This window comes from Vombatus ursinus, unplaced genomic scaffold, assembly GCF_900497805.2.
Source record: "Vombatus ursinus unplaced genomic scaffold, bare-nosed wombat genome assembly UNPS02015398.1, whole genome shotgun sequence".
Classification (NCBI taxonomy): Eukaryota; Metazoa; Chordata; class Mammalia; order Diprotodontia; family Vombatidae; genus Vombatus; species Vombatus ursinus.
Genome location: NW_020955176.1, coordinates 3474019 through 3500048, shown reverse-complemented (window position 1 = coordinate 3500048; position 26030 = coordinate 3474019). Strand labels below are relative to the sequence as shown.

Here is a 26030-nt window from a genome sequence, read left to right as displayed (position 1 = left end):
TTCCCTCTTTAGTCAAACTCATTCGCCTGCAATTTCTATTTACTGCCTCAAGCTGCTTTCTTCTTTTTCTCTATTTTAAGTCTTTCAAATTAGATACCTTTGAAAAACCTTGGAAACAAAAGCCACTTCTCTTGGAGGGTAAAACCCTGTGTTTTTGAGGTAGGCTATTGTGTCGTATTTTAGTTGCTAATAGAATCTTTTCCCTGGCCACCTTTTTCAATTTGTACTAATGGCGATCCCAGTTTGAACGTGAGGTAAAGTTAATATACTTTCCCTTTCTAGGGGTTGTTTTCAAAATGCCAAGCGGCCTGAAAGTGCCATTATTATTTTTTGCTCATTTTTTTTTTCCCGATTGGCTTTCAGAATGATTTTCTCCAAAATCCCTTCTTAATCTGACATGGTGGGCTCCTTTCTTAGGAGAAAGGAGCTTTGTTATTGTGTCATCTTCTATCTTTGGCTTCTCTGCTGATGCTAAAGCATCCCAAATGTGAGATACCTCCTTGTTCCTTTAACAGCTGGACCAAGGTCACAAGGTTGTTTTCTCTTGGTCACCAAATTTACCAGTATTAGCTATCTGCATCAGGTTTGTGCTGACAGCCAGGAAGTAAACATAATGAAATTACCAATTCGTTGATCCATATTATCTCAATACTTATTTAATTTTAAAACAAACAGCAACAACACATGTCGAACTACACACAAATTCATGTGATTCCCTCAAAAATTAAGAACTAACGTAGCAAATTAAATACATGGAAATTGTATTTTAACATCTTTTTGGTTAATATTTGTCTGGAATATAAAGAACAATGTTTCTGAGCAAAAGTTCAAAGTATGTAAGTATTAGAATCTGCATGTTTCATACATTGTGTTACATTCTAAGCAGTTCAGTCTGGCAGTATTTTTTAAATCAGTTCTGATGATCTTAGATAGCAGAATTTACATATGTCTTGTCACTTTGTCATGGCCATCCTAGGTGCTATCTGACCCCTAGAAAATGGCAACTCAAATCCTCCCTGTATTTCCTTTTGAGCAGGTATTGAATTAATACATTATTATGGAACTAGGTGTCTCTATGCTGTAGGTCCTGTCTTTTAATAGAAGTATAAAAGTGAAGGGTCTAATAGCTATATGTTAGATATATCAAGACTCTTTGTAATAGTGTGGTGGAGTCAAGGAAGGACTGAGTATACCAGAAAGTAGATTTCCAGTCTACAGAGAACTGGATCTAGCTTTGAAAATGAGTTTTATTAGTAAGTAAAAAGAAATTTGAAGCCGATTTGGAAACGGGAAGAGGTATTTTCCTCCTATGCTACCCCTTCCTGCCATAGTTCTTGGGCTTGTGTGCCGTGGTTTGGTGAGTGGCCTAATAATGTTAGCTCATGTTTGAAGAAAGAAATGAAGTGAAAGAAGTGGAAAGTCAATAGCCAGTCAAACAGCAAAGAGCTTGCTTCTCTTTAGTTGAAGTTTTAATTTTCATGGTGGCTTTTAAGTAAGAATTGCTGCACAAGTAGTACAGATTCAGATATGGTACTTCACCTGCCTTACAGAGTTATTGTGAGCATCGAATGAGATAACATAAAGAGCAGATTGAAAATCTTAAAGAGCTATATAAATTCTAGCTATCCTTTAACAGACAATGACTTACATGGATAGGACCTAGATAAAACATTTGTTGTCCTGAGTTGTCTGAGGTTTGGAATTATTTATAACTAATTCAACGAAGAGCTATGGAACTAGTTACTTCATTTTACTTCCTCATATGTTTATTGTGATGGGATTTTACCTTATGTATTAAAATTTTCTTATATTCTGGGATGATTTTTTAAATAAACAACAATTATGTCAAAGCTTAGTAAAGCCTAGATTGAAATACCAGTTATGAATTCAGCCTACAAAACTAGGCTACTAGTGGAATTGTTTCTTAATTTTAAACATTTCAAATTATAATGCTATTGAATGAATTATGAGAATTATAATGAGAGCATTTAAATACAAATAAGTAACAAATTTTTGAAACTTCTGTTTGGAATTCTAAATTTGTATATATAGCAATAAAAATATGTATGGACAGCATGTTATTAAATACATCACTATATTTACAATTTTTTTTGAAACTTTTGATTTGAATAGACTTTAGAATTGAATATTCAATGTAAATACATGCTTGGGAAGCTAGAAATGACATCTTGTTCTGAAGTTTAAACGAAAGGTAAATCTTAGGCTTTGCTTGAATATTATGAACAACTAAACACTGGTTCTGTTTTTAATTGATTCCTCCTTTCCTCCTGTGTCTCATTTTTTTAAAAAGTAGTATATGTGAAATGTTCATAGGCGAGTCACTTATCCTCTCAGTACATCAGGCAATTATCTAAAACTTAAGTTGCAATGAAGGTTCTCTCCTGCATTGGTAGAGAGAAAAGACTTGCAAGAAGAGCATATCCACACTTGGCAGGTGACTTTATTCACTGAAATAAGAGGTCCAGTTCCTATCCCTATGTGCATTGTATGAACCTTAAGGAATTCAGGTTTATTTCTGTGTCTCAGTTGTAGCAAAGACTCCAAAGTTGTAGCAAAGTGAAGAACACTAGATTTTTCAGGCTGGGGACTCTTGGATTCAAATCCTGCTTCTGCTACTTTGTCCTTTTCTCCCTCTGGCAAATCACTTAACTCAGTCTCTTCGTCTGTAAATAAGGGGTTTGATTTTGAAGATCTAAGGTCCCTTCCAGCCTGAAATCATGTAGGCACACTTCATTTTGGTTAATCCAGGGGTCTGAAACTACTGAACTGCATATGGCTTCTTGAGCATATGCTTGTTTCTTTTTAAGCCAATATAAAGGAATGAGTCTGTACCTGTGTGACTCATCTGCACCAACTTGTCCTGGATTAGGAATAATGAATCACTAGCCTTGGAGTCCATTAAAGCTCAGAGCTCTTAAGCTTCCCTTTTTTTCCTTCCCTCATTCCCATTCTCCTTTCCTCTCTCCTCCACCCAACTTTGGAGTACTCTCCTTTGGCTTTTTCTCTTTAGATGTTAATTTAATAAGTATTTATTAAACACCTGTACATGTGGAAAAGTTTAGATAAGAATCTGGCTTCATGGAACTTAAAGCTTCTAGGGGGCACGATATACACCAAGAGTTTTAATACAAAATAATGCATTCAGGGTTTATCAAAGTGCTATGCGAAGTCTGAGGGTGTTGAGGAAATGGTAGCATATAAGCTTCATTTTTTAAGGCCCTTCCATCAGTTTCTAGGCCAGACATATAAGCTTTTATATCTTATAGGAACTTTCTAGAGAAAAATTATTACTTGGTCTCTCTATTATTTTAACCTATATAAATAATAATAGTAACTAACATTTATAGATACAATGCTTTAAAGGTTACAGTGCTTTACATACATTTTTCTTATTTGAATTTCACAGCAGTCCTGTAAGACAGGTACTTTAGGTGTTATTCCATTTTTTTACAGAATAAACTGAGGCTTAGAGAGCTTGTGATTTGCTGAAGATTCCACAGCTAATAATAATTAGAGGTGGAATTTGCATTCAGGTCTAATTGATTCAAAGTTATCCTTCTATGTACTCTATTACATTACCTGTTGAAATTAAGTAAAATAACAGAAGTATAGGAATCAAAACATTGATGGAGTTAATGTAACATCCATCACATCATTTGAATATATGTATGTGTGTGTATATATGCATATACATATATTATATGCACACAAAATAGTCTATTTTTAAAACTATAGCCTAAGTGCTAAAATAAATAGCTCTTCTCTCTTAAAAACAGTTATTGACCCCATCTAGTCTTTCAGATCACTTCATGTTATCCAGTACCTTTGGATTATTTCTGAGGTTCTTGTTTCTCCCTTTGTTAATTTAATTTTACATGAAAGAAGAAGCTGGTTTCACTCAGCTGGAGTGGAGAATCTAGCTTATTTTTATTATATATTCCAAAATATATATTCCAAAAAAGCTTTCTATTTGTTTATGGCTTTTTTTAGTCTGTATCAGAGAAATAAGTTGAACTTTCACATGTCATTGAAACTGTGTAGGTTTGACTATTGTTTCTCCTCCTGCAAATTATAATACTTCCATATCTTCTCATTTTGTGTGATTCTTGCCCAAGTTTTCCCAAACCAATCATCCTTTCCCCTAAACCTCGTAACATTTCAATTTTTTTTTTTTACACTAAGCTACTGTTTTTGTAGTTTGAAACAATCAGGCAACAATCAGGCTTTAGCTCTTCGGTCCCCTAGATGGCCCTATCTAATTAGTTGCCAAGTCTTATGGATTCTTTGGCCACAATATCTCCTGTATCTGTCCTCTTCTCTTTACTCACCGTAGCCACCACCCCAGTTCAGTGTTTCATCACATCTCCCCTGGACTGTTTAGCAGCATTCTAACTAATCATCCTGCTTTGAATCTCCCTTCTCTCTGATCCATCCTCCATACGTTTGCCAAAATAATATTCCTAAAACACAGACCTGACCATGCCATTCCAGTGCCACTCTTTTGACTCTAAGAAAAAATACAGGGGCAGCTAGGTGGTGCAGAGGATAGAGCTCTGGCCTTGGAGTCAGGAGGACCTGAGTTCAAGCCAGCCGTAGACACTTGACACTGTCTAGCTGTGTGACCCTGGGCAAGTCACTTAACTCCAATTGCCTCACCAAAAATCAAAGAAAATAAAAATAAAAAATACAAACTCCTCTTTTTGAGATTTAATACAATTTGGCTGTAACCTCCCTTTGCAGATTTAGTACACCAAACTGGCTTACTTCTCTTTCCTTGCACATAACAATGCATTGCTCATCTCCATGTACAGGCAGCCACCCATGTCTGGAATGTAATTCCTCCTCACATCTGCCTCTTAGAATTCCTAGTTTCCCTCAGAGCTCAACTCAGGTGCTACCTCTAGCACAAGACCTTTCTGGATTCCAGACCTTCCTGACCCCACCCACTCCCCCACATACCCCAAGATACTTTGCACCTATTTTGTTTCCACTTACCTGTGTACATATTGTTTCCACAGTTGTGATGGAAACTTCTTGAGGGAAGGACTGTTTTCGTGGCCCAGTGCCTGATACATTTTAGATCCTTAATAAGGGATAGTCTTCAGTGAGTTTAGTGGATCCTTAAACAATTAGCAGTCATTCTTCTTCTTTTAGTGGCTCAGAAGTTTCAGTATACCTATGTTTTTTCTCTTGATTCTTAATTTTGTTGTTTAGTGGTTTTTCAGTCACGTCTGATTCTTTGTGACCCCATTTGGGGTTTTCTTGGTGAAGATGCTGGAGTGGTTTGCCATTACCTTCCCAAAACTGAGACTAACAGGGTGAAGTGACTTGCCCAGGGTCACACAGCTAGTATCTGATTTTTAATTAGTCACTCTATTTTTCTAGGCTTGGATGTTCTCAGTAATATCTTTTATGCTATTTTTCAAGAGGAAGTTATCACTGGTAACTTACGGCAGCCTATTTACTCTTTTTGTCCCCCTTTGGATAATGTGTATTTTATTTTTTCCACTTTGTGGTGTTGTGATTCTCAGTCATGTTGCATTACTGGGAAAGTATTGCTATTAAAAGAGATGAGCAGGTTGGGCTCGTTGAAAGCACTATGTAACTTCCAAGCTGTAATTCAGCCTGATAACCTTTTCCAGCTCCAATTCTGGGCTCAGCTTATTGTCCATCTGTGGTCCTTGCTCGAGTTATACGGAGTGCTGGACTACTTCAGTGGATTGTTCATCTACCTGCATCTCATAGTTGACATACAGCATGAGTCAAGACTCACAGGCCCTAAGTGAATTCCTTCAGACAAAAGTAATGGCTTATATATTATCCTGCCTGTGTAGTTGGTTAGTGGTTTTTGTATTTTGTTGTTTTTTTTTAATAATTTTTTTTTTGGTCCTAACCCGTGTATGAAGAACTTCCCTTAATTTAGATGGGCAACTTAAGTGCTACTTAGCTGTAATTTAGCTGTAGTCTTAAGCAGAAGTTTTAAACCTACTATCCATGAACTTAAAAAAAATTGACAATTGTATTTCTATATAATTGATTCTCTATGTAATCCTGTGTATTTTATTTTATCCTCAAAAGGGGTACATAGGTCTCACCAAACAGGGGTCCATGATACAAAAAGGTTAAGAACCTCTGACTAGGGAGTTGCCTGGGGCACTGAGAAGGTTGCTTAGCTAGTACCAGTGAGAGGGACTGATACCCAGGCTTCATGACTTCAAGGCCAGCTTTCTATACTCTTATTATGATGCCTTTATATTTGGTAGTACTACACAAACATTAAAACCTTTGTCTTGGCTATAGCCAGGGATTTCAGCCAAGGGCCTAGTTTTATTCTTTCCATGCCTTAGACACCTTACCTGGATACATTTGAGCCATAGTCAGAGACCCATTGCTAACTAGTTTGGACCTCAGATACAAAACTGAACAAAAGAAGGACTAGGATCTTGGACACTAGGGGACGTACACCAATTGTGTGTTCCAGGTGTGGGATGTTCCTTCTGGATGTGCCTCATTCCCTACTATCCTAGTATGTAACCACTAAGCTGGTGCCACATGTGAGTCCAGTCCAGTCTCTGGAGACCCAGCCCTGTCTCCTGACCTCCCTTCTATCTCTACTCCTCAGCTCTTCTGTGTGTCACAAAACCCTGGGAAGCAGAGGCCACAATCATTGCCTCATCCCCTGATCTGAATGATTTATAGTGGACATGTTCTCTTGGGATCAAAGGTCCTTCTCTCTGCTACCTCTCCTTTTATTCTTGTCCATATATGATTCAGTCCTTCGGTTCTTTTCCTCCTTGGCTCTCCTTTTCCTTTGTGCTCTGTGTAATCCTTGCTTAATAACTGACAAACTTTTCTTCATCCTATAGACCTGCTTTTCACATTCTTGCCCTCATAGAAACCTGGCTTTCCCAAAAAGGCAGTTTATTGCTAGCCAGAGTCTCATGTAATACTGTTTTTCTTATGTCTCTGACACACTCAAAGTGTTGGCCTTCTATACCACTTTTGTCTGTCATCATCATTTAGCAGTGACACCCCCTCCTTTGAGGTTCATTCATCCAGATTCTTGCTAATGTGATCTGTTAGCTTCCAGGTCGTCTCCTTTTACAAGGAGTTCTGTACCTGGTTCACAGTCTTCTTCTCCAACCTAAACCATGAAGTTGTGTTTGTGAAGTTCAGGATGCACATTGATGTTCCCTCATACACACTGGACTTAACCTCCTAACTCTCATGACCTACAATTTTCCTCTGTCCGAGGCATTCCATATGAATAGGCATAGCACAGGCCTCACCGTCAACCAGAAGTGTACTTGATTTTGAACTCAGAAATTCCTTTCTCTCATCACAGTTTCCTGGCTTTCTGTCTCATCGTTTTTTCTTCTCAGACCTATTCTTTTATTCTTTTTACCTTCCTTGCTCCCTTTTCCCTGAGTTTATCATTCCTGCTTTGTCCTCACTTTCCTCTCTTCATGGGTCTTGGTCAGTTCCACTACATTCTAGCTTCTGCTCCTTTACCTACTTGCTCTACTGTGATTAACGTTCTTCTGAATCAACTCTACCGTCTGCCTTACCCTTTCATACTCTCAAGTTGCTGAAGGCTGCTGCCAGAAATCATGCCACCTTATTGATTGAGTCCATTACAAATTGATACTGTCTAATCTCAACTTTCCCTCCCTGCTGAACAACAAAACTTTTATTGTTTGTTGACTCAAGCTTCTATTCCCTTCTGTGTCTTTTTCCAAATGTCTCTTTTCTCCTCAGCCCCCCAGTGCCTCCTCTGCTCTTCTCTATCCATTCAGCCCTTGTTTGTAAGGGCCTCCTAAGGGTCTTCATTGAGGATACAAAGATAGAAATGGAACAGTTTACCGTCTATTGGGGGAAAATGTGTGCTGATAAGTAAGTACCAAATAGTTTGACAGGAGGTCTCTAGTGGAGTGTTACAGGCATGTGGGCTGGGTCTTTGGCTATTTAACATTTTTATCAGTGTCTTTTATAAAGACTGGATGGCAGGCTCTTCACATTTACCAGTGGGAAGGATAGCTACTAACCCACTGGATGATAGAATTAGGATCCAAAAGGAGCTTAAGAGACCGGAGCATTGAACTGAATCTATTAAAAGGAAATTCAGTAGGGATAAATATAAAGTCTTACGCTTGAGTAAAAAAAAAAATTATCTTCACCAGGTATAAGATAGGGAGACCTAGTTAGATAGCAGTTCTGAAAACTACTGGGGGAGGGAGAGGGCTAGTAGACTGCAGGTTCAGCATGTAGTGGCCAAGAAAGTTATAGCGATTGGGGCTGTATTAAGAGAACCATAGCTTTCCAGAAAAGGGAAGTGAGAAGTCGCACTGTATTCTGCTCTTTTCAGACGTCATCTGCAGTGTTCCCTTCAGTTTTGGTTGTCACCATTTAAGAAGCATCTTGATAAACTGGGGGAGTGTCTAGAGGAAGGCAGCCAGGATGGCAGAGGGCCTTGAGTCAGTGTCACAGGAACATCAGTTGAAGGAACTCAGCCTGGGGAAGAGAGGATTCAAGCAGAGTTTGGATGACCACTTGTTGGTCAGGTTATAGTGGGGATTTCTTTGTGTCCGTGTTAGACTAGATGACCACTGATGTCTCTTTCTACTCTCCAATTCTGGGCTTCTGAATACAAAGCCATCTTGAGGAGAAGGGACGCCAGGTCCTGAGAGGAGCAGGACAGGCTCCGTGTTGGAGGTTTCATCTGTACTGAGTCTTGAAGGAAGCTAGGAATTCTAAGATCTCACTCCCTACCTTACTGTGAGAATGGAGATCATCTGCTCTTGATCTCCCTTTTCTCTGTTCTACCCTCAGAACTGTCTCTCTAAATCTTCACCCATCCTTCTCTTTTTCTCCTGTCTTTGAAGAAGAGGTGCCCTTCCTTTTGAAAGCCAAATTTTCCACCTTGCCCTTGATTCAATCTTCTCCCTTCTCCTCCAAGACATTGTCTGATTAGTTGTTCACTCATTTGCTATCGATTTTAGATCTTTCCCTGGTGTCTACAAACATACTCAAACACACCCAATCCTTCAAAAAAACCAAAACTCTTCACTTGACTCTGACATTCCTTTCAGTTATCACACTATACATTTCTTCCCTTTGACTGCCAAAATTCCTTGAAAGAATACCTTTACCTCCTCACCCACTTACTCACTTCTCTTATAAGCCAGCTTCCAACCCCAACTACTTGGCTGTTGACAAAATCAGAGAAAAAAATTCTAATCCCCTAGTTGTTAAATCCGGTATGGCCTTTCAACCTTCTTCATCTTCTTAACTTCTTTGTTCAGCTTTTGATACTGTAGACTATCCCTTCTTCCAGGACGTGTAGTCACATTATTTGAAATAGGTAGAGTCTTCATCAGCCCCTTAGTCCAACCCAAATCTGAAGAGGAATCCCCACTGACATACACAAGAAGTGATCATCGAGCTTCTACCTAAAGACCTGAAGTGGTAGAGAACTCTTACCGACCATACTGAGAAGGCAGCCTGTACAGCTCCATTGATTAGGAAACTTTTCCTCACTTTAAGCTAAAACTTCCCTCTTTGCAGTGGGTTTCCCTTCTGTTGCTGCAGGCTCAGCTGTCTGAGACCAAACAGAACAGGTCTCATCTCTCTGCCACATGACAGCCCTTCAAATATTTGAAGACAGCAATCATATACCCCCTAACCCTTCTCTTCATATTAAACACCCCCAATTCCTTTAACCTGTTTTCATGTAATGTAGATTCAGAGCCTTTCACCATCCTGTTTTCCTCTGGATGATATCTAGGTTTTCAATATCTTTTTTTGAACTATAAAGCCCCCAGAATCAAATATAATACTCTTGATGTGGTCTGACCATGGCAGAGTATAGCAGGACTGTCACCTTCTTATTCCTGTAAGTTTTGTTTTTCAAGGCAGTCCAAAATCACGTTAACTTTTTTTTTTTTTTTACTATAATATCCCACTGGTGACTCCTTGAGCTTGTGGTCCACTCAAACCTCCAGAACTTTTTCAGACAGACTGCTGTTGTGTCCCTCATCTTATGCTTGCAAAAGCAATTTCTTTGTACTCAAGCATAAAACTTTACATTTATCCCTAAAGTCTTATACTTTTTCTTCCCTTGGCTTCAATGATACTCTTTTCTCCTGGTTCTCTTCTAACTTGTCCAACCACTTCTCAGTCTCCTTTGCTGGATCATCATCCATCTTCTGCCCCCTTACAATTGGTATTCCCCAGGACTCTGCCCTGTTTGCATCCCTTTTTACAGATACTTTCTTGGCAGTCTTATCAGGTCCTGTGGCTTCCAGTATCTTCTCTTCCAGCTACCTCCCAAATCTGTTTATCTGAGCCCTAATCTCTTTTGTACTCCATTCACTCACTTGTCTACTATCTACTGAATTTCTTTCCTTCCATCTTCAATAGGCAGCTCAAACTCAGTATTTCCAAAATGGAAATCAGCACCCCCTCCCTAAAAAAAACATTCCTCTTCCAAACTTATATATTTCTGTTGTGGGTGTTATTATCCAGTTACCTAGATTCATTAATTTAAAGTCATTCTTGACCCTTTCCCCCTCCTTATCCAAATCATTAAAAAGTTTTATTGGTTCCACCTTCATGACATCTTTTGCACCCCTCCCTTTCTCTACTCATACAGTCCTCATACTAGTTCAGGACTTTATTGCTTTCTTCTGTACTGCTACAATTTCTGAATTGGATTCCCTTGCCAGTATTTCTCTTATCAAATCCATCCTCTACAAAGCTCCTAAAATAATCTTCCAAAGCGACAGGTCTGTGAACTCTCTGGTTCAAAATCCTTTTCCATTTAACTGTTTCCTACAAACTTCTTAGCCTTGTATTTTAAAGCATTCTTTTATTAGATTCCACCTACCTTTCCAGCTTCATTTTATATTATTACCTTCCTGAATGTTTTGTATATTCCAAACTGCTAGCTGTACCCTGAACTTGTTATTCCTCTCTGCCCTTCTTCATTCACATAATCCATCCCTATGCCTGGAATGTACTCTTTCCTCATTTACTACTCTCAGAATCCATATATTTCTTTAAGATTCAATTCAGCTTAGAATATGATTGTGATGGAATACTACTGTGTTATAAGAAATGATGAGCAGGTTGATTTTAGAAAAATATGGAAAGATTTGCATGAAATAATGAAGAGTGAAATAAGTAGGATGAAGAGAATATTGTAGGGGCAGCTAGGTGGGGCAGTAGATAGAGCACTAGCCCTGGAATCAGGAGGACCTGAGTTCAAATGTGGCCTCAGACATATAACACTTACTAGCTGTGTGACCCTGGGCAAGTCACTTAATCCCATTGCCTAGCCCTGCCCCCCCCAAAAGAGAATATTGTATACTGTAACAGCAATATTGTTCGAAGAGTAACTCTGAATGACTAAGCTATACTGAGTAATATGAATATTCAAATCAGCTACAAAGGAAGTATGAAGGAAGATGCTGTCCACTTCCAGAGAAAGAACTGATGTGTGGAAGTTTGTATTGAATGATTGCACATATATATCTATGTCAAATGTTGCCCTTCTCCAGTACTGGATTGGGAGGGGGGAAGGGAGACAGCTTTGAAATCAAAATGTAATAAAAAGAACAAAAAAAGACCTTTTAAAAAAAAGAAAAAGATTTAGTTCAGGTGTCACCACCACCCTTGCAAAGTGTTCCTTATTCTCCAGGTTAGTATTTTGTTCCTCACTAGGCAGCTAGGTGACTCAGTGCATGGAGGGCCTGACTCCTGAACCTGAGTTCAGATCCTACCTCAGATACTTCAAAGCCATGTGACCCTAGGGAAGTTACCTTATATCTCTGGGCTTCAGTTTCCTCATCTACAAAATGAAGAGTTTGGGCTCACTGGCCTCCCAAGTCCCTCTAGCTGTAAATTTATGATCTTATGTGATGTCTTATAATAACATTTCATTACTTTCTCATATCATAATTTATTCAACCATTCTCCAATTGGAGGTAGCTAGATGGTGCAGTGGATAGAGTCAAGAAGACACAGCTTCCTGAATTCAGAGCTGGCCTCAGACACTTACTGGCTGTGTGACCCTGGGCAGGTCACTTAACCCTGTTTGCCTGTTTCCTCCTCTGTAAAGTGATCTGGAGAAGGAACAAGGAAACTACTGCAGTATCTCTGCCAAGAAAACCCTAAATGGGGTCAAAAGTCAGGCATGACTGAAAAATGAGTGAACAACAAAAATTCTCCAATTGATGAGTACTCAACTTTGTTTCCAGTTCTTTGCTACAGCATAAAAGTGCTGCAATTAATGTTTTTGTACATATTGAGCCTATCTAGCCTCTGTCTTTGACCTTTTTGGGGTAATTACCTAGTACTAGTATTTCTGGATCAGGGTATGCACAGTTGAATGACTTTTTGTGTGTAGTTTCAAATTGTTTTCAAGAATAGTTGGACCAGTTGACAAGTCACCAACATATGTTAGTGTGCTGATTCTCTCACAGTCCCTCCAACAATTTCTATTTTCGTTTTTTATCACACTTATCAGTTTGATAGGCAGTTAGGTGGCTTAGTGGATTGAGCACTGAGTCTGGAGTCAGTAAGATGTGAGTTCAAATTCGGCCTTAGACACTTACTAGCTGTGTGACCTGAGCGAGTCACTTAACCTCTATTTGCCTTAATCCACTAGAGAAGGAAATGGCAAACTACTCCAATTTCTTTGCCAAGAAAACCCCATGGACTGTATGGTCCACAGGGTCATGAAGAGTCAGACACAACTGAACAACAATAAATCAGTTTGGTAAGTGTGAAGTAAGACCTTAGAGTTGTTTTAATTTGTAGTTGTCTCTTCTTTTTTTTTTTTTAAAAGGCAATTGAGGTTAAGTGACTTGCCCAGAGTCATACACCTAGTAAGTGTTATATGTCTGAGGGCGGATTTGAACTCAGGTCCTCCTGACTTCAGGGCCAGTGTTCTATCCACTGCGCCACCTAGCTGCCCCTGTATTTCTCTTTTAATCAGTGATTTGGAGCCTTTTTTTATATGGTTGTTGATAGCTACCGTTTCTTTTTTTTTGAGAACTGCCCGTTATTATCCTTTGACCATTTAACTATTGAGAAATAGTTCATATTCTTCTATATTTGCATCAGTTCCCTAAATATCCTAGATATCATACCTTTCTATCAGAAATTTTGTGCAAAGATTTATTTCCCAGTTAACTATTTCCCTTTTCCCAATTGATTTAATTTTGTTTGTACATTTGATGTAATAAAAATTGTCCATTTTTATCTGTATGATCACTTCTAGTCCCTGTTTGGTCAGTAACTCTCCGTAATTGTTAAACGTTATCTCCTTCCATTCCTCTCCAATTTGTTTATGGAATGACCTATGACATTTTGATTGTGTATCCATTTGGAACATACTATGGCATATGGTGTGAAATGTTGATGTAAACTTAATTTCTGTCAGATTTCTCTTGGCTTTTTCTTGTTACTTTGTGGGTAACAGTGGAGTACTCAGGTTCTCTGTCTCTTATCCCTCACATTGCAGATGTGGCCAGCCCATTTCTTTTTCTTTCTTTTTTTTTTTCCATTTCATACCAAAATAGTGTTCTATTCTGAAGTTCTTGAGATTTGCAGAAACAGTTGTGCTTTGCCAATTTCTAGCTTAAAAAAACATAACATTTTATGCAGATAATAGACTCTTTAAAATGCCACATTTCCTCTATTGAGCTTTTCCTGGTTATCTTCTTTCCCCAAACCAGAAGTAAGCTCCCTATTTCAAATTTCTATAGAACTTTGCACTTCTTTTCTTGAGCTCTCATATTATATGCCTCTCTTCTTGCACTTTATTATCACTCTCTGTATACATATCACAAAGGTAACTCAGAAGTTGGCTCCACTCTGATCTTGGGGTCTAACTAATTATTCCCTTTCCAAGAATTATTGACTGGAGACATAGCCACTGTACCTCTTGGATGAGCAGGAAGTCTACAGCTACAATACTTGTGATAAGATGGTGTTCCACTGTTCTTTACCACCTGCCCTGTCACTATGCCCTCCAGATTCATAGGTATTTTATCCACCTACCGTTATACCCTAAGAATTCCTGGAATTTGTCATCAACCTTACCACTGAACCCAAAGGACCATCAGGCCTTTCCTGCTGTCCTAAAGCCACATTCTACATAGGTGTTATCTCCTTTAAGTTAGAATGTGAGAAGAGAAGTCTTACTTTTTGTATACCTATCACTTAGCATTGTAGTTGACACATAGGGAATGCTCTTCTGTTCCATTCTATGTCTTGAGAGGAAGTCTGATATAGTAGAAAATGTGTGGGATTTGGAGTCAGACAACTTCAGTTCAAATTATAGTTTTGTCACCACCTGACTGTATGAGCTTGGACAAGTAATTTTTCTGTGATTACATTTCCTTATTTGTAAGTTGAGAGGTTTGGACTAGATCAGAGGTGTCAAACTCATTCTTGACTCAGATTAAAATATAATTGGGTAGTGTTTTACAAAATAAATAAAAATGCAATTCAACATAGTTAATTCAACATATTAATTTGAAGTTTTCTAGACCTAGATTAAAATGTAATTGGGAAATGTTTTATAAAATAAATACAAATATAATACAACATAGATAATATTAATTTGTGTTTTTCTAAATCAATATGCAGCCTACAGGAATCCTTTGAGTTTCCTGTAGGTCCCTTTTTTCTCTAAATCTATTAGTCTGTGGTATATTCTCTGCCACTTGATGGTTACCTGAAAAATTATTCATACCCTTTGTTTAATTCCTTAGTAGCCACATTATCCAGCTCTGAGTAAGCATCAAATAAACATTTATTGACTATTAGTAGTAAACTTTATGCACAGGTCCAATCCACAAATCAGCAAATTAATAGGTTTTAGCTGTGATGTTTATGGTACTAAAGCAACTAGGTGGCACAGTGGATAAAGCACCAAGCCTGGACCTGACCTCAAATCTACCCTCAAACAGCTGTGTGACCCTTGGCAAGTCACTGACCTCTTTTGGTTTGCCACAGTTTCCTCATCTGTAAAACAGGGATTAATAGGAGCACCTATGTTGTTGTAAGGACCAAGTGAGATATCAGTTGTAAAGTGTTTAGCACAGTGCCTGGTAGACACTATGTAAATATTAGCTATCATTATTATTATTATTACTCAAGGATTAGTTCTGTAACAGAATACATTAAATAATTTATGCTTTAGCCATGTAATAAAAATACTATACTTATTATTTTGTAATTGTTTTGCATGTTGTGTTACCAGTTTTCAATAGTAAAGTCTATGGAAAATTGTTTGAATTATTTTTAAAATATTTTTTTTTTGCAGTGGAAAAATACTATAAAAATGCAGAGTAATTATTGTGTAAAACTTTGATATTCTGTAGAAATTTTGAACTCTAGCAGAGTTTCAAATACTTCTGATGTAAAACTTTCCTCCTGGGAAATTCATTCTCAATATAAAGCACATAAGAAAACATTTATTTGGAAATAACTGTAACTGGCTTCTCTTCTAGGAGTCACATGAAGGCATTTGATTAATGGTCTGTTGTAGATTGCACATTGATTTCCTTGAAGCTGAATGGATTCCAGAAATTTGTTTAGACATTTTCTGTTTATCTCTTTCCCATCTTTTTAATTTAAACTATTCCTATAAAGTGTCTTTAGTAAAGAATATTGCTGAAAAGTGCTTTTTGTTCTATCAAAAAAGACACACTTCATGGGTAATTCTAACTCAGTAGTCAAAAACCATAGGGTTAATCAAAAAACTCATAACATTAAAATTAAATTGATTAATGATAGATCCAGAGTGAAGCAAACTGGAAATCTGTACTGAAATTTTAAGTTTTAAGTACATCTTAAAATAACAAATTGCTGGTATATATACTCTAGTAAGTTGCTTTTTACATAATCCTGAAAAGCCTAAGTATGCTACATTTTTTTTAATATCAAAGTATTACTTTGATTTTGAATATTTCTCCAATTCAAGAAAGTTTATCCTAACCACCATGTAATCAAATTAAGGCTCTGCCATTCATTTTTATTATTAAATTCTCTCTTACTTGAAGTGTGAATTTGAAAGGAAAAAATCTGAAAATATTTATTCTCAAAAGTTCAGAGTTACTCAGTCTAGTAAATTTTAATCCAGGTGTAAAATTTTAGTACTTCTTTCACTGACATTTTTTTAGCCATGCTCTTTAACATTGTATCTCATGATGGGATTTAAAATCTGGAATTTTATCTTTGATCCCACGTATTGCTACATTTTTGACCTTGAAAAAGTATATTCCTGCCTTGATAGCTTCCATTGTGTAATGGGTCTAATAACACCTGATACCTTGAAATGACATTGAAGAATTAATGCATTATTAACTAAATGGTAATAAAACAGAATCGGAAACAGCAAATGTATGTTAATCCTTCCTGATGTGATGATTAGAAAAGTATCTCTATGTAATTTCCTTGCAAACCCTCAATGCTACTTTTTTGCACATCTTTCTTTTTTGTATGATTTGATGGATCCTCTGCAAAATTGTTATTACTTAAAATATTTTTAACACCTTTTGTGTGTATGTTTTAAATTCAAGGGTTTTTTGTTTTGCAAATTCAAGGTCTTTTTGTTTGTGAGAAGGAAAATAACTTCTTAAATATTCTATAGTAATAAGCAATGCTGTTTTTTGTATTAATGTGGCTTTCAGACTGAGACATAGTCTCATTCTAATGCTAAGCTTTGGTAAAAAACTAATCTTGCCATAATTTCTTGAAATAATAAAACTGTAATTGTGTCATACAGAGTCAGTGATTTGTTAGCCCAAATTCTAATATAAGGTACAGGTCAACAGTTGTATACAAACATATGGAAAAGTAGTTTTGAATATGCCCTGGATTATAAACATAGCCTATTTAAAGAGCACTTAAAAACCAGTTCATCCACTTATAAGGCAGTAATACAGTGAAACATTCGTCATTAATATTAGTGTTGAGACAAGACTGTCACCTCAACATATATAAGCAAACCTTTATTACCCTCATTTATCAGATTTTTACTGTCTGTATTCTGTGGTATAAACAAATCAGAGTGATAATTGATAATGAACTTTGTTTATAACAGTTCTACTTTTTCTTCTCCCAATTTATACTAGTCATAGAATTTTAGAATTGGAAGGGCCCTCATCAGCCATCCCATCAAACCTATTTCTGGAAAGGAATCATCTGTATATGTCCATAAAGTGGTTCTCCAGCCTTTGCTCTAAGGGGAACCCAGTATTCTGAAGGAGTTCATTCTACTTATAGATAGCTCCAGGTGTTAGGGAGCTCTTCCTGGTCTCAAGCCTCAATTTTCTTTGTTAAAGCTTCTACCTGTTGTTTTTCTCTTTAGGGCCAAACAGGACAGGTCTAATCCCACTTTTATAGGACAGCCCTTCAAAACAGCCCTTAAAGATAGCTATCATGCCTCCGATGACTCTTTTCTTTTCCAGGCTAAACATCCCCAATTTCTTCACTTGATTATCATATAACATGGATCGTATAACAAAGTCCATCAACCATTTTGATTAATCTTGTGATGCTCTCAGGGTTATCGGTGTCTTTCCTAAATTAACCCCTAGAATTGAATTTGTTATGCCAGATCTGCTTGATTGGGGGCTGAGAGTTGGAGTACAACAGGATTAGCTTGTCCTTCCTGTTAAAGTTAGGCTTCTCTTAATGCAACCCAAGATTAAATGAGCTTTTGGGGTTGCCATGTCACAATATTAATTGGTGTTGGCCGACCATTAAAACTCCTGCTAAATTTTTTTTTTTTTAGAAAAACGATTATCCAACCTTGCCTCCCCCACCTTGTCTGTGTGAAGTTGAGTTATTGAACCCAAGTAAGATTTTATATTTATCCCTATTAACTGTCAACATAGATTCAGTTCTAGTCTGTTAAGATATTTTTGGATCCTGACTCAATCATTCATTGCATTAGATATCCCTGCCAGATTGGTGCCATCTAAAAACTTGATAAATGTTATCTATGCCTTTATCCAGGTCATTAACAAAACTGTTAATAACACCAAGCAGAGTGCCCTGGGTCACTTTATTGGTGAACTCCTACCAAAGTGACATCAAATATGACTACTCTTTGGGTCTGGCTATTCAACCATTTCCAAATCTGCCTTGTAGTCTACACCCCTCCATGTTTTCCACAAGAACAGCATGAGATTGCCAAAAGGAACTTTACTTAGTTCTGATCCCATCTTGACCTCTATAGCATTTGACACTATTGACTATCCCCAACCTCCCTTGCTTCTTTGATCCAGTGACAATAGCCTCTTTGCTGTTCCTAGAAGATGTTCCATCTAACTCTGGATATTTTTACTGGCTGTTCCTCATGCGTGGGATGCTCTGCTTCCTCATCTCTCCTTCCTAGCTTCCCTGACTCCCTTCAAAACTCAGCTGAAGTGCCACCTCCTGCCCAAGGACTTTCCTTGTCCCTTTAGCTGCTAGAGCCTTCCCTGCTAAGGTTACTTCATATCTATGTTCTGTATATCTCAAGTATACCCACATATATATTTTTTCTCACCTATTGGAATGAAAGTACAGTCTGAGAGCAGGGATTGTTTTTGCTTTTTGTAGCCTCAGTACTTAGCACAGACCCTGGCATATAAGAAGCCCTTATAAATACTTACTGGTTGATTGAGATGTTTTAGCAAATCTTTTACTAAAATTTATTAAAGTAATATCAACAGTATTTCTCTGCTCTATTAGTTTGGTAACCAAGTTGGAAGAGGAAATAAGATCAGCCTGGCATCATCTGTCCTTGTTGAAGCCGTGGTAATTCTTTGTGATCGTCACTTTCTTTTCAAGATATTGATTAACCATCTCTTAATAATATGAACTAGACTTGTTTCACAAATCCAGGTCATTGTCACTGGCCTAATTTACAGGCTTTCTTTTCCTTTTTTTGACCCTTGCCTTTCCGATCCTATAGAACCTCTCCTGTTTTTCTACTCTTCATACATTACTGACAAAGTCTCAATAGTCAACTAATTAATTAGCAAGCATTTTTAAGCACCAACTGTGTGCCAGGCACAGACTGGAGATGTAGGTACAGAGAATGAAAAAGTCCCTACTGTCAAGGAGCTTATATTCTATGAGTGAGACAACACATATGTCTATAAACATATGCAGAATAAATGCAAAATAAATACAAGCAGCTCATCAGAAAAAGCTTCGTGTAAATTTTTATTTTTAAAATTCTGGACTTAAAAGAATATCAAATAAAAGGAGCATTTTTATATGTGTTGTAGAGCAGAAGGAAGGACTTATACATGAAACTGAATATTGTGTAGAGCTTGCTATTCTAAAAGGTGGTGCTTGAATTTGAAGGAAGAGAGGAATTCTATGAGCAGAGATCATATCTCCCAAGATATCTTGGGGTTTGGGGGGCAGATTTTTTTCTTCTTCCCTACTTATTTATTCTATCATTTTAAAATGTAGTTTCATTTATGATTTCTTGAAATAAAGCTCTGAAAAACCAGGCTTTGATAAAGCCCTTTGGGATTCAAATGGAGCTACTTGACCATGCCTTCAACTCGTTTTCAGTGATTGGTCCCAGCCCAAGCCTCCTTTGGTCATTGTTTGGGTTTTGATGGCTCAGAGTGAGTGTAAATAGCAATTGTTTCTGTTCTGGCCAGAAATCCTGAGGGTCTTCTCCTCCCAGATTGATTTTTTTTTTAAGTAGGCAAGCTAGACCATCTTTTGCCTCATGTCTTACCTAACATTAAATCACTGATGGAATGTTTCCTCAGACAAACTGAGACCTGGGAAAGATCTTAGCTTAAAAAAGCCAAAGTTTCCCCTTGCCACCAGACACAGATGACCCTAGAGAAGAGAGTGAGGCTGATGACTTTGCACAGCCCTGCCTCACTTAAATCCAATTCACTTGCAAGTCAAGATATCACCTTCCTGATATCATTGATTCTCTTCGAGAAGAAAGTACAAATAACAACAACTTGAGCTGTGACATGAAGATGAGCAGAGGTCATATCTACCCATACTTTAAATGTGGATCATTTAGGCCAGGTGATTTAAATTCATCTAGGTCAATGAGGTACTTTCTTATTGTTTCCTTATTTATATTGGGTATTAACTCCCTACTAGTCAATTTGTTCTCTCTTACAATACAAGGATCCTTCTCCTTAATAGAAAAAAACAGAAGCAAATTTAAGAATTGAACTCTCTCTCTTTCTCTCTCTCTCTCTTTGGTTATCATTGTCCTATGTGCTCCAAAGAGTGGTCCTTTACCTTTGGAACTCCTCTTTCCCCCAATATAGCTAAAAAACAAAACAAAACTTTGTTACCTTTAGCCTCCTTACTGACCTCAGCTCGTTCTAAACTTTAGCACTCTGGATAACATTAACATTCTTAAGAGATTGCTTTTGTGTTCATTTTCTGTTACTTGCTTTCATTTTCTGTGTATATGTTTTTTAAAACTTAAGTTGCTTGGTAAATTTCTGTTTATCTATATCCATCTCTTCATAAAACTCCCATTTTTCCTTTTCATAGGAAGTATTCCTTTGTGCCCACAGAATTTCATTCTTGAGAGTTTCCCATCTCTCTGGGACTGATTTCCCTATAGAATTTTGGAATATGAAGTTCTACCTGTCTTTTTTTCTGAACCCTTTGAAATCTGTGCTACCAAAATCTAAGGTTCATGTCAAACTGTGCCTGGGTTTCCTTTCTTTTATCACAAATTATAAGAGGGAGTGGTCACTTCTCCCTCAGGATCCCCATCATTTCCTATGCCAGCAACAAGTTCTTTCCTGTTAGTGAAACACATCTAGAATTGAATTTCTCTTTGTTGGTTCCTTCACCTTTTAAAGGATGAGATTACCATTAAAACTGCTCTGCTTTTGACAGAGAGACACCTGTATCAGATATCTGGATAATTGAAGTTCCTCGTTACTAGTATATGTTTGTTTGTGCCTAGCTTGTAATCAGTTTCCCAAACTCCTCATATATTTCTTCTTTCTGCCCAAGTGGTACGTGAATCACTTCTGTTTGTCCTTCCATTGATCTTCACCCAAATGTTCTCCACTACGCTTAACCCCCTCTGGTTCTTAGATTTTCTCACATGAATATGTCTAATTGATACACATTGTCATATAACTTCATGGTCCAAAACTCTATAAGGAAATTCAGTCCAGGAAAGATGGGAATTTCTCAAGAATAGGGCATAGATGGACACTTCAATGAAGAGTTAATGAACAAGCATTTATCAAAATGCTTACTATTTCCTAGGTGCTATCCTAACTGCTGGGAATACAAAAAAAGGCAAAAAGCAGTTTCTGTTTTCAAGGAGGGTATATTCTGAGGTGGAAGATGAGATGTAAATAACTAGGTGCCTACAAGATGTACAGAACTGATGAAGGTTATCTGAAAAGGGAAGGCATTAGAAACAGGGAGATCATGAAGAGTCTGCTGCAAAAGGTGGAATTTGAACTGAGTCCTGAAAAAGACTATGCAGGGGCAACTAGGTGGTACAGTGGATAGAGCACCAGCCCTGAAGTCAGGAGTTCCTGAGTTCAGATTTGGCCTCAGACCAAACACTTGACACTTAACTAGCTGTGTGACCCTGGGAAAGTCACTTAACCCCAATTGCCTTAAATAAATAAATAAATAAATAAATAGAAAAAACTCTTGTTTAAAAAAAATTATGGAAACTAAAAGGCAGAGGTGAGAGGGAGAGCATTCCAGACATGGGGTGTGGCCAGTGCAAAATCACAGAGACAGGAGATGGAATGTTGTGTTCCAGGAGGTGCAAACAGGCCAGTGTCACAGGATCATGGAGAGGAGAAGGGCCTGAGAAGGTTGAAAAGGTAGGCAGGGACCAGGTAATGGAGAGCTTTCAATATCAAACAGACTTTATATTTGATCCTAGATGTAATAGGAAAGCCATTGGAGTTCATTTGGAAGGGTGGTCATGGTCAGACCTGCCTTTGGAGGCTTAGTGGAGGATAGACTTGAGGCCAGATGATCGATTAGTAGACTATTGCAATAGTTTTAAGTGAGGTGTGATAAAGTCGTGAACTAAGGTTGTGGCTGTATGAATGGAGGGAAAGGGACATATATGAGAGATGTTGTGAAGGTAGAAAAGACACTATTTGGCCTTGTGTTTGTTACATACATAAGTGAGTAAGAATGGGGCATCAAGAGTAACCCTGAGGTTGGGAGTCTAGGGTAATTGGAAGGATGGTGGTACCCTCAAAAAGGAACAGGAGAGTTTGGAAGGAGAGGGGGGAAGTTTTCAGGGAAAGATAATTAAGTTCTGTTTTGGACATACAGAGTTTGAGACTCATGGATGGGACAGAGAGTTCAAAATGCAGCTGGAGATGCCTAATTATAGCTTAGTAGATATCCCAGACCTTATATAGAGATCTGAGAATCATCTACATAGAGATCATTGAACCATGAAGATAAAAGTAACCTCCTTTCCACATTTTTAAAAAAATATTCTGTTCTTTGAAAAAGGTATATTCATTCAGAGCCGTATTCTAGGCATGGGTCTCATATCATCAAAATCTTAGTGATACCTATAAGGTCAAATTCACCTTTTTATGTTAGGACCTCTAGTTGATATTGTTTGTTGCCTAAACTTTGTGTAGTTGCATATAGGCATTTGAGGCCACAGTTTTTATTTCTGGACCCTTTGTTGGATCTTGTCTCCTATAAACTCCTGAGTATTTCAACTGATAGTTTTCTTGCATTTTAGTTACTCAGTATGGGATTTAGCTTGGGGGAGTGCACATAGACAATTTTCTTCTTCTTGCATCCCTTTTAGGTTAAAGCTCTTTTGATTAGGTTTTTTTTTTTTTTTTTTTTTTTTTTGGTGAGGTGATTGGGGTTAAGTGACACAGCTAAGTATCAAGTGTCTGAGGCTGGATTTGAACTCAGGTCCTCCTGACTCCAAGGCCAGAGTTCTATTCACTGCGCCACCTAGCTGCCCCTCTTTTGATTAGATTTTTAAGACATAAGGCAAATATATTTTTAAATTAATTTTTTTTAATTAACAAAAATTGATTTTCTTTCCTTCCCCTTTCCTGCCTTTGTTAGTTACATGTTGTCCCTGGCTAGGAGCCTGTGATCCTTACTTTTTAAGTTGTATATATATATATATAATATGTATCTTAAGTTATGTTATATTTTAAGTTGTATTATATATCTATATTATAGAACTCCAAATTATGTTCTCAGATAAAAATTTAACCTTAAGGTCACTTTCTAAATTGTTTTTTTTTCTTTGTATCTCTTGCCTGCAGAAGATAGTAGTCAAGCAAATGGCACTTGTATCCACGTTTAGTCTTCATTTTATTGTCCAAGACAAAATGATCTTTGACAATGCAGTCTAGGTTCCTTCTGGCAATATAATTTGTGCCACTGTGAGTCATCAGACGTAGATAGTTATCCTCTGTTTTGGCACATCTTGAGAAGTTTATTTATTATGTCTCATTCATGGCCTAGGAAGACAGTAGACCTCTCTATTGTTGTTTTTAGGTTGAAGATAGTTGCCATAGCACCTCTTGAGCAGGGAGTCACCACCACAATTCTTCTCTTTTTTCTTCCTTTGTCACTGGATGATGTCTTACTGGAGAGCCCCTGTGGATCTTGTTCCTTAAAGGATAAGCAGCTACTGCTTCTTCACAGCACTCTGATGGCTCTTCAAGAAGAGTTTCAGATTTGATTTAAAAAAAAAAAATCATAGTTGTACAATGTCTCTTTTTTTCCTTTCTTCCTCTGTATGGGACATTCTTCTATTCTCCAGCCTCCTTTTTCTCAACAATTTGTTTCATTGAAGTTCTGCTTCTGCTTGTTGGGCTTTTTTTTTTTTAAAAGAACAATTCATTAATCATGATAACCTGCAGGATAGTAAGGTATTCCTTGAGCCTCTTCACCTTTTACTAGGAGGGAGACCAGCCTACCCTTTGAACATAGGAAGCAGTTACTTGTCTGCAGCAGACATATAAACATCACACAGTCATTATGAGTCACTCCAAATTCCTCTCTGCTTTCTGTACTAATTGAGATTGTGAGCCTCACTTTTCACACGTTCAGTGGGTTTTTCCAACTCTCCTTCTACCCACTTAGTTCAGACCTTTCTAGACTTTTGTCACCAGGACAACTTGATGGCTTCACCTAGCTTCCTCTTCTTTCACTAACGTCCTATTTGTTTTATCTACTTACTCTTGCCTTAGCATCTGCCTTCTAAGACAGGGGTAGTAACATAGTAATTGTAAGACACTTTTACTATTTTTCTATCAGGAGATAAAGAGATAAATCTAACTTAACCAAGAAGGGAAAAAATGAAGGGGAACAAGATGGTCAAACTATTAGTTTGGCAGTTTCTGGAGGTAGGGTTTTTTTTTAATATATATTTTCAATATCATGTGGAATCCTTATGTGCAAGTATATAAAGAAGTCAAATGTAGAAAGTTACAAATAATAGACATTTATTTTAGAGACTATAATAAAACAAAAATGATAAATGGATAATCATCTAAATTCTCAAATTCTCTGAATTCCTTATGTTCATTGTTTCTTCCAACTGCCTATGCATAGACATACCAATTAGTGTATACTAAAGACCTCTGATATGTTTCTACCAGTCTGTAATGGATGATCTTTTACATTATAAGTAATTCAATTCAGTGAATATTAAGCTCTTACCATGTATGTGTGAGGCACTATGCTAAATGCTGGAAATGGAAACCAAGAAGGTAGCATGGTACAAGTGAAAGAATGGAATCTGCAGGCAGAGGAACTGATTTAAGTCCTGGTTTTGCCATTTACTATCTGTGTATCCTCAAACAAGTCACTTTACCTTTCTAGGTATCAGTTTCCTCCTCTGTAAAATGAAGGGATTGGACCAGATAACCCCTGAAATCCCTTGAGTCGTCTAAGGTCTCTTATCCTGTGATTCTAAAGATACAAACTGAAGTAAAGGTAGACTAAGTAAAGATACTCCAAACAAAAAGTTGGCTAAAAAAACAATTCATAGAAACAGGAAATTATGTTTGAGTGATAACAGTGAGATTTGCCTATCAAAATTTATGGGAAGCAGCTGAAGCAATCAGGGACATTTTTCTAACTTTTAAAACATTAACAGGATTAATGAATTTATCATAGTTTAAAATAAAAACAAATCACAATGTTAGCAAGTTAATCTCAAAAGAAGAACTTTTGAAAATTAAGTAAATAGAATTGGAATTCCAAAAGACTATTGAACTGATCAACAAGCTACTTTTTAAAGACTCAAAAAATCCATAAACCAATGACTGGTCGGTTGTTGTCCTTCATAATCAAAGAGGACCAACATGACATCACTGTTTTGGGGTCAGTGTATAGTGTGTCTGACTGTGACTGATCAGACCAATATGAGCTCAGAAGCCTCTACCATAGATAGGGCACAAATAGTCCATATGAACATTTGGAATGGAGATGTCACTAAATTTGCTCATTTCACGTTACTTTTGAGCTTTGTTCAATGCTGCTTTGCTCAGAGAGCACAGTGCCTTCTTTGATTCAGGCATGCTGTGCTGGGTAGTCCTGTGCCACTGTCTCCCATGTCTCACAGTCTGTTCTTCAGAGACACCTTGAGAATGTCCTTGTATTGCTTCTTCTGACTTCCATGTGAGCGCTTGCCTTGTGTGAGTTCTTTGTAAAATAATCTTTTAGGCAAATGTACATTTGGCATTCGAACAACAATGGCCAGGAGAAAAGAAAAAATATATTACCAGGACTTTTTAGTACTATTTAAAAATAGAAAAGATCAGTGGAATTATTGAGGCAAAGATGTAGAAGAAAATACAATCTCACTTTCAGTAAACCAAGAACACAAAGTACTTGGGAAAGGATTCTCTATTCAGTAAGAACTACTGGGAAAACTGGAAAACAGTATGGCAGCTATTAATGCTAAATACTGCAGGAAACTTCATATGTATGTGATCTAAATTTGACAGATTTCA

The 26030-nt window shown here is 37.3% G+C and overlaps 1 protein-coding gene across 1 annotated transcript in view; it reads left to right on the top strand.

The window, feature by feature from the left end:
* SIK2 (salt inducible kinase 2) overlaps positions 1-26030 on the top strand; it is a 163675-nt gene that overhangs the window by 997 nt on the left and 136648 nt on the right. The gene's annotated exons all lie outside the window — the stretch shown is intronic.